The sequence below is a fragment of the Macrobrachium rosenbergii genome, chromosome 4 (genome assembly GCF_040412425.1).
Source record: "Macrobrachium rosenbergii isolate ZJJX-2024 chromosome 4, ASM4041242v1, whole genome shotgun sequence".
NCBI lineage: Eukaryota > Metazoa > Arthropoda > Malacostraca > Decapoda > Palaemonidae > Macrobrachium > Macrobrachium rosenbergii.
Genome location: NC_089744.1, coordinates 36,466,599 through 36,474,098, shown reverse-complemented (window position 1 = coordinate 36,474,098; position 7,500 = coordinate 36,466,599). Strand labels below are relative to the sequence as shown.

At 38.2% G+C, this 7,500-nt stretch overlaps 1 protein-coding gene across 1 annotated transcript in view; it reads left to right on the top strand.

The window, feature by feature from the left end:
* The window catches only part of Kul (Kuzbanian-like), a 598,026-nt gene that overhangs the window by 102,511 nt on the left and 488,015 nt on the right, over positions 1-7,500 (top strand).

Sequence of the window (7,500 nt, the reverse complement as noted above, 5' to 3'; positions counted from 1 at the left end):
ATGGGAGTGACTGAAATTAGTTCTATTTAAAAATAATGAAGGGCAAATGAAGTAAATATCGGTAAACAGTCTCGTATGGCGCTGGTGAAGAGTATCAAGTTGTATGGATCCTTAATCAATCTGCACCCCGTAGTGGGGTAGTGCCATCGGTGCACCTCTTGCGGTGCACTGTAGGCATTACTTAAGGTTCTTTGCAGCGTGCCCTCGCCCCTAGTTGCAACCCCTTCCGTTCTTTTTACTGTACCTCCTTTCATATTCTCTCTCCCATCTTACTTTCCTCAACCCTCTCCTAATTGATTCATCGTGCAACTGCGAGGTTTTCTTCCTGTTACACCTTTCAAACCTTTTCACCGTCAGTTTCTGTTTCAGCGCTGAATGACCTCATAGGTCCCAGTGCTTGGCCTTTGGTCCAAATTCTGTATTCAATTTAATTCAGTTAACGCATCTGCAAGAAGCCGAATAAAATAATAGTTTTTATAGAGACCAAAGTTTTAATTAAACCTCATAGAGGGGAACCGCCATTAGTGCACCTCACGCGGTGCACTGTAGGCAGTAGTAAAGTTTCTTTGCAGCGTTCCTTCGGTCCCTAACTGCAACCCCTTTCATTCCATTGACTGTACCTCCGTTCATATTCTCTCTCTTCCATCTTACCTTGCACCCTCTCATAACAATTGTTTCATAGTGCAACTGTTACACCTTTAAAACCCTCTTTACTTTTAATTTCTCTTTCAGTGCTGAATGACCTCATAGGTCCCAGCGCTAAAAATATATCCCAAATTTTATATTCCAATTCCAATTAATAATAGAGGTTAAAATATAAAAACCCTCGTGTGAGGCTTGCGAAGAAAAGAAATGTTCCGAGGGAAAAATTGTGAAAAGTGAAAAATTACTACCAATAATTTACTTATAATTGTTGCAATGGGATATGTCAAGAATTGACGATAGGAAAGTGTGCTTTGAGGGAAAGAAGGATTTCTCCTTTTTAGTTTTCTGTAAAGGAAAACTATTGTGCCGGCTTTGCCTGTCCGTCCGCACTTTATTCTTTCCGCACTTTTTCTGTCCGCCCTCAGGTCTTAAAAACTACTGAGGCTAGAGGACTGCAAATTGGTATGTTGATCTTCCATCATCCAATCATCAAACATACCAGATTGAAACCCTGTAGCCTCAGTAGTTTTTATTTTATTTAAGGATAACCTTAGCCATAACGGTGCTTCTGGCAACGGTATAGGATAGGCCACCACTGGCCCGCTGTTAAAGTTTCATGGGCCGAGGCTCGTACAGCATTATACCGAGACCACCGAAAGATAGATCTACTTTCGGTGGCCTTGATTACACGCTGTAGCGGCTGTACAGAAAACTCGATTGCGTCGAAGAAACTACGGTGCATATTTTATTTGTTTTTAATACTAAACTAAGATGGCTATGTTGTGAGGCGAAATATAAGCTGATAAAAACCAAAGAAAAACGGTGGAAAAGTTGGTTTATGGTAGATATCAAGCCTAGTAGTATCCTGTAACGCGAGAACATACCACCCCAAGGTTATCTGCGGTAAGGTAAGCTCTTGATGGAATTGCCGGGAGGAGTTTTTATGCTCCATCTTGTAAATGGTTGGAATTTCCAGACGGAGTTTGCCTTTTGAAATTGCAAGTTGTAAATGTTTGGAATTGCCTGTTAGAGTTTGTGTTTGAAGCTGCAACTTGTGTTTTGAATTGTATGGTGAAATTTGGGTTTTAGAATTAAAAATCTTGAAAATTTTTGAAATATGTTGGTGGAGTTTGTGTTTTGGAGCTGCTCCTTGTATATATTTGAAACTGTCGTTGGAATTTGTGTTTTGGAACTGAATCTTGTAAGTTCATGAAGTGGCATTGTGGAGCTTGAGTTTGTTTATTCCATTCTGTGATTACTTGGAATAGCCTGGTAGAGTTTGTGTTGGAGCCGCATCTTGTAAATGTTTGGAATTGCCTAGTGGCATTTTGGGTTGGGACTGAGTCTTGTAAATTCTTAAAATATCTTGGTGGAGTTTGAATTCTGACATTCCATGTTGTAACTGCTACATGTAAATGTTTGGAATTCTCTGGTGTAAATAGGGTTTTGGAACTGAATCTTGTAAATTCTTGAAATAGTCAGGTGGAGCTTGAATTTTTAAATTCCATGTTGTAAATAAATTTGGAGTTGCATCCTGTACATACTTATTATGATGTCTGACAGAACTATAAAGGAAAAGAAATTTTGGAATAGGTTTGAAAGAGGGAGTGGGGGATCAAAATCGAAAGGACGAAGCAGGTGACTTTCTTTCTTGGCAGGTTGAAAGTCACGGCGATACAGTATGTGAATCTTTTCCGCAAAATAATCACATATGTATGATCCAGCGAAGAAAAGAAAATTCTTGATAGGTTGAAGAGGAATAGAAGACGAAGACCTTTGAGGCTGCGTTGCAACAGCAATCCTAAGGAAGCGATGTCCCTTTGTTGCCAACATGCAAACCGTAGAGTGAAGGGTACCTGGTTCGGTAGAAAAGACCTGTGGCAAGTCTGCATTTTGTTTTCATGCTTCGTGAACAGAATGATGAGAAGGAACAATAGGCTATTTATAATAGAGAGAGGCTTTGTGATAGAAGGAAGAATAGTTAATTAAAGACTCTCCTGCTGTTATATTGCGGGACTTCCTTTGTAGATCGGTGACAAAAGAAATAGCAGATGTTCTTAAAAAAGATCTTGTATACCAAGAGGAAGAGGTATTGTGGCATAAGCAATGGGAGATAGAATAAGATTGACGTAAATGGTTCCATGGGTATCTGGAACTGAAGTGATAGTTTTAACAAGAGAGAAAAATTAAGCTTATTAATGGAATGTCGTAAGAAATGAAACAGGGCTGGGGAAAGAGTGAAGTCAAAGATTTTAAAGGAATGACTGAAGTAGCATGTACTAGCCAAATAGGCGAAAAGAAATCTCGAGGTATGTTGTTGACAATTTATTTGGTAGGCACAAAGAGACTTGGAGTTGAGTACAGAGTCTGTTTGTTGTACTGGAGACGAATAATGGATAAAAATGAAAGCTTCATCCCTGGAATATGACTGAAGAATATGTGGAATGCGATGAATCATTGCTGTGAGAAATGAGCAGACCAGAGACCTGATTGTGTATGTATGTTTAGAATTGGCTAAGTTTGTTTGGAAAATTATTTTAGTATTAGCATTTAGAAACTATTTGCAGATAGCAGTTACAACCTCCCCCTTCTCCACAGGGAAAAAAAAATAATTAGTTGTTGTAGGAGAAGAAAACAAAACCTGTTTGCAAAAAAAGGAAAAAAAAATCCCTGCTGTGCTCTTTTCCTTCAGTTTGAAATGAGAGTGACATTTTGTGGCCAGAGTTTTAATTGTTTCCGTCAGGTTTCTTTTTATCATAAATCTTAGAATGATGAAGATTGATTTGAGTGTTCTGTATGTACTGATTACAACAGGTTGTTAAATTTGTACATTACATAGCAGCAGTACATGGAAAACGCTACGGTACTATTTTAACCAATATTTTCGTCTATTTAACTAATAATGAAATGAGATAAAACTGAAACTTAGAAATTATAAAATCCTACATCTCTGTGTGTAGTTTTCTGAATATGCGCCCAAGTTCGAAACAATGTATGTGCCCTGCAGTTCCCATTTACCGAAACTGGAAATGGAAATAGAATAAAATTTAGGCCTAATGCCAAGTGTTTGGACCCATGAGGTCATTCAATTCTGAGAAGGAAATTAAGAGTAAAAGATTTGAAAGGTGTAACAGAAGGAAAACCTTGCAGTTGCACAATGAAACAATTGTTAGGAGAGGTTGGAAAGATGGAAGAAAGAGAATATGAACGGAGGTACAGCAAAAGGAATGAAAGGGGTTGAAGCTGGGGCCGAAGGAATGCTGCAAAGTACCTAATGTAATGCCTACAGTGCACCCTCTGTGGGATGTTTGTTTACAGATATTGACCGGAAGTTACGAGCAGTGAGTTTTGTTGTATTGATCTAGACTGTACGTTCTGTTAGATCCCATTTTACTTGTGCTGATATAAGGTGTTTATGTACCCGACATTTAGTCAGTTGTTGTTGGAATGGTAATACAAGAAGTTAAATGATGCAAAATATTATTACATTGAAAATATGTATACGATGTGATGTTTAAATTGTTAATACAGCAAGCATTTAATTGGTACAAAATATTATTACTGCATTAAAAATATGTATACGACGTGATGTTTGAACGGCAGTACAACAAAAACTTAATAGATACAAAATATTATTTTACGCTAATAATATTCATACGACTTGGTGTTTGAAAAGTAATACAACAAGCAGTTATTTGATACAAAACATTATTAGTACATTGAAAATATTCATGCGACGTGAAGTATGAAGGGTCATGAAAGGAGCAATTAAATTTTAGCTTACATTATTATCATTTTCATAGGTCAAAACACACCACCTGGCCATTCAGGAGCATTCCTCGAAAATGAACGAGCGACGTTCCAAACTCGAACAACTTCATTAAGTGTGTTGTCACAAGAAGTCATCGATCACAAGAGGAGATTAAGAACGCTGGACCCACCGTATAATATCCCCTCCTCCTCCTCCTCCTCCTCCTCCTCCTCCTCCTCCTCCTCCTCCTCCTCCTCCTCCCCTCCTCCTCCTCCTCCTCCTCCTTTTCTCCTCCTCCTCTCCTCCTCCTCCTCCTCCTCCTCCTTTTCTCCTCCTCCTCTTATCATCCTGCCCTCTCCTCCTCCTCCTCCCTGTTAAACTTACCCCCTCCCTTACCCTCACACCTCTCCTTTTCCAACTAGCCCTCGCCCACTCATGAACCCAGCCTTCCCCCTTCCCTTCTTCATTATTTCTCCTCCTCCTCATCATCATCTCCCTGTTAAACCCACCCCTTCCCCTCTCACCTCTCCCTCTCCCCTTTTTCAAGGAACCCAGCCTTCCCCCTTCCCTTCTTCATTAAGGTATTCGGTGGCATAAACGAAAGCTCCCCTACTATGCTGTTTTATTAAGGAGATATGTCAGGTATGCCAGTCGTTAATATTCTTTGAGGCCAATATATCAATATATACCTAAGCGTTTACCCTAGTACCTTGCTCTTTCTGATTTGTGGATAACTATTTCTCTCTCTCTCTCTCTCTCTCTCTCTCTAATGCTTTGAGTTTTCTCATTAGTGGATAACTAATCTCTCTCTCTCTCTCTCTCTCTCTCTCTCTCTCTCTCTCTCTCTCTCTCTCTCAGTTACCCTAGTACATTGCTTTTTCTCTTAAATGGATGACTATTATCTCTCTCACCATAGTGACTTGCTTTTCCTCATTATTGGATAACTAATCTATCTCTCTCTCTCTCTCTCTCTCTCTCTCTCTCTCTGTAAAAGCAAATTTCCAGCGCATAAATAATTGGAGTACTTCTTGAAAAGAATTTTCTCCTTTTATCAAATCTGGGTATTATAATGTTTCTTGTTCAGGCCATTTTTGTACTTGAGTCATGAGCAGAGTACAGTACATCAAATTGTTATTTAGTCCATTATAAGTGTAGTTACCACCCCTCCTCAAGAGTAATTACTTAAAAAATCCAAAGTTACTGTCAATCCTTTGTTGCTGATGCCCTTCATTAATAAATAAAAATCTATAATCATATTTTACAGGTCTCTCTTTATCTATTCACTTCTACCACCGAAATTGTCTTACCGCCTGTCCGGTGTTTGGTGTCGCAAATGAAAGCTACCAGGCAAATCTTTATTATTATTTCTGTTTATAAATGTCCACCTCGGTAACAAATAAGTGAGCTTGTGAATGCTTGCTGCCACAAGGAGACAATCATTGTCCTTACTCCTGGTTGTTTTGTTGTCGTGAGCAAATATCCTTGTCCTGCTCGTGAGTAGTTTGAGACACAAACCAAAAATTATTGTCCTTACTTGTGGTTCTTTTGTTGCTACAAGGAAAAAATTATTGTCCTTACAAATTATTGTCTTTGCTACACGAAAATACTATTTTCTTTACACATGATAAGTTTAAACGTACATCATAATATTACTGTCTCAAGTCGTTCATTTTCTTTGCTACAAATAAACAAGCAAAAAACGCGCCAAGTTTCTTCGGCGCAATCGAGTTTTCTGTTTAGCGTATAATGCTGTATGAAACTCTCAGCCACGGCCCATGAAAGCCCATGAAACTCTCAGCCGTGGCTCGTGAAACTTTCAGCCACGGCCCGGTGGTAGCCTGTGCTACAGGTGCCAGATGCACGACCATGGTTAACTTTAACCTTAAATAAAATAAAAACTTTTAAGGCTAGTGGGCTGCAATTTGGTACGTTTGATGATTGTAGGGTGGATGATTAACAGACCAGTTTGCAGCCCTCTAGCCTCAGTAGTTTTCAAGATCTGAGAGCGGACAGAAAAAGTGCGGACGGACAGACAAAGCCATCTCAACAGTTTTCTTTTACAGAGAGCTAAAGTGATTGATGCAAGCAGAAATTATTGTCCCAGTCGTCAATGCATGGTTTCCATAAATCATTAAGTTTTGTCCCTTTCGTGTGTATTTGTTACTTGAATCAAAAATCATTGTCAAAAGTCGTTGCTTCTACATCTGTTGCCATGCCGGAACGGCAAGAAGACCCAAGCCAAGACAATTTTAAATTCTTATCCGAAAACACATTACAGTTTTTTGTAGAGTTCCTTCAGCTTTTACTCTAATTAGAATTCATCCTATTTTAGAACATGTCCATTTATATGCTAAGAACGCCGACGCTTAATCCTCCGAGTATTAACTGAGGGCAACTTTCATCCACCTGCCGAGATAATGGGAATTGGCAAAAGGGTCAAGATACAAAGGGAGTTTGGGAAGAAAAGCACTAATAGAGAGAGAGAGAGAGAGAGAGAGAGAGAGAGAGAGAGAGAGAGAGAGAGAGAGAGAGAGAGAGAGAGAGCATTCAGATAAAAAAAACAGAGAAAGAGAGGGGAAGAGGAAGGGAGAGAGACTGGGAAGAAGCAACGAGAGGGAGAAGGAAAGGAGGGAGGAGGATGAGAGAGAGAGAGAGAGAGAGAGAGAGAGAGAGAGAGAGAGAGAGAGAGAGAGAGAGAGAGAGAGAGAGAGGTGAGGGTGAAATATCACTGCGAATATACGAATATAACTAAACTCAGCGTAACAGGAAAATATTTGAAATAACCAATAAAACAGGCATCGAAGACTGCCCCATCTATCTGTCTGTCTATCCATCTATCTATCTATCTATCTGTATGTATGTGTATATATATATATATATATATATATATATATATATATATATATATATATATGTATGTATGTATGTATGTATATAAATATAAATACACACACTATATATACTGTATATATATATATATATATATATATATATATATATATATATATATATATATATATATATATATATATATATATATATATATATATATATATATATATATATATATATATAATAATAATAATAATATATATAATAATAAT